Source organism: Hipposideros armiger, unplaced genomic scaffold (assembly GCF_001890085.2).
Source record: "Hipposideros armiger isolate ML-2016 unplaced genomic scaffold, ASM189008v1 scaffold_317, whole genome shotgun sequence".
Classification (NCBI taxonomy): domain Eukaryota; kingdom Metazoa; phylum Chordata; class Mammalia; order Chiroptera; family Hipposideridae; genus Hipposideros; species Hipposideros armiger.
In genome coordinates, this window is record NW_017731667.1 from 1,767,187 (window position 1) to 1,769,734 (window position 2,548).

Here is a 2,548-nt window from a genome sequence, read left to right on the forward strand (position 1 = left end):
CCTGCTTTATTCATTAGTGTATCCTCAGCAGCTAGAAGACTAGGAACTCAAATATTTGCTGACTAATGAAACAGTGAATGAGTGAATGAGTAAATGAATACTGGGCTGAAAGTGCACTAGATATAAACTTCCACCCTAAGTATCCTATACAAACAAAAATGATCAAATTGTACCACAAACGACTCACCATCATCTTCAACTTAATCTTACTTTGATTTATAGGCAACATTGTATGCTTTGTGTAGGGCAATAATTTAAATCATTCATTGACTTCTTGCTTGTCGATGACATCATGAACACCAAAAAATCTTTACGACTGTGTGCTAGTAAGTTAGCTAGGCATTGAAATGCTGATGAATTTGGTGGGCCCTGATTATGGTTATTGTATGGTTTCTTACCACCAGTAGACATTAACAGGTCTCCTGTCACTCCCTTTTGGTGCCATTAGATTTGCTGTCTGCCATGGCAGTAACAGACAGTTCTAGAGCAGATGTTTCTGAAGTATCATTGATAATAGTGTCACAAAGATTGTGTGGAGTCAAAGGCCAACAAGCTTGACTGATGAGGAGGAGGTTTGGGCAGCTGACACATAGCCTCAGAGAGGGAAGTTTTATACTCCCTATGCCTCAACAGCTTCTGGAAGCAGCCAGTCATTTTTAAAGAGAAGCCAGCTGGATAGCAATACCTGGTCTCCTGATTTTTGCCACTTTGACATCATTCATCATTCTGCAATTTAGCTATCTTTGCATTATTTAGTTCTGTGACTGCTAAATGTGTGTCCTCCTATATTCTCTTCATTCAAGTTGCCTTTCAGCATCTGTGGTTTACGATGCAGAAATTTGACTTACAGTATTACCTGACAAAGCTTATTTTGCCATTCTGTATGCTGTCAAGTTAGACTACTAGGAGATATTTTAAATAGAGCATTCTTAGCTTATCAGAATAATCAAACCCCTGCTACTTCCCACCAAAATACTCTGTGAAACTCTTATGAAATACTCAGTGTTGCTGGTTTTTTGTAGTTATGTTTTTGAGGAGTATCAGAATACTTGTGATTTCATATAATCATGTTTCATGTGAAACATAAGAGATCATCCATTTCAATGACCTTATTTTTTTCAGATGAAGAAATTAATTTCCCAAAAGACATATATCTTATGCAAGATCACAAAGCATTTAATTACCTATATGAATATATTGGGCTGTCGGAAAAGTCATGATGCATGTTTGCAACAGATGGCACTAGTTCATTTTTGGAAGTACAAGAGTCATTTGCATCTATGTTATTGCTATGTCATTTGACAGCTGACAGTTCTAGCTTCATTCTAAAAAAATTGAGCGATTTGATTGAGTTTTGGAGATTTTACAAGTTGAAGATCGAAGGCCAAACTGTGCATTTTTGTCATATTTTACTGTTTTACTTCCATAAAGGGAAGGACACACGTTAAGCTAGTGAAAAGTTGCATAAAGTTTACGGTGACAATACTCTACAAAAATGTCAGTCCAACAATGGTTCACCAAATTCCGTGCTGGTGATTTTGATCTCAATGATGCTCCTCGGTCAGGGAGGCCCACTGACGTTGATGACGTCAAATAAAGGCATTGATAGAGTCAAACCCATGTTACATGACACGAGAGATTGCAGAAACGTTGACCATCCATCATTCAAGCATTCACAACCACCTGAAGAAGCTGGGATACGTAAACAAGCTTGATATTTGGGTTCCACATGAACTCAACGAAGTTCATTTGACAGCGCATATAAACATCTGCAATATGCTCATTAAACGTGAGGAAAATGATCCTTTTTTGAAGTGACTGATAACTGGTGATGAGAAGCGAATTGTTTACAACAATGTGGTCTGCAGTCGGTCTTGGTCCCAAGGTGATGATTCGCCTCAAACGACATCGAAAGCAGACATTCATCAGAGGAAGGTTATGTTCTCAGTGTGGTGGGATTTTAAAGATATGTTTTTCAAGCTCCTACCAAGGAACCAAACAATCAGTTTGAATGTGTACTGTTGGCAGTTGGACAGTTTGAATGAATGCATCATCCAGAAATATCCAGAGCTTGTTAATTGTAAAGGAGTTGTGTTCCATGGTGACAATGTGAGACCACACACAAGTTTGATCACCCATCAAAAATTATTGGAGCTTGGATGGGATGTGTTGCCACACCCACCATACTCGCCTGACCTTGCACTCTCAGACTTCCACTTGTTTCGCTCTCTTCAAAACTCTTTGAGTGGTATAATGATCAATTCAAATGAGGCTGTAAATCAGCACCTTGCTAAGTTTTTTTGCAAATAAAGACATGTTCTTCTATGAGTGGGGAATTATGAAGCACACTGAAAGATGGCAAAAGTTTATAGAACAAAATGGGCAATATATTATTGATTGATTTTTGTTCTTTATATAAATAAATGACTCAGTAATCTCACTTCTCGGTATTTATCTGAAGAAAATCAAAACACTACTTCCAGGGGACATGTACATCCAATATGTTCATTGCAGCATTGTGTACAATGACCAAGATGTGGCGGCAGCC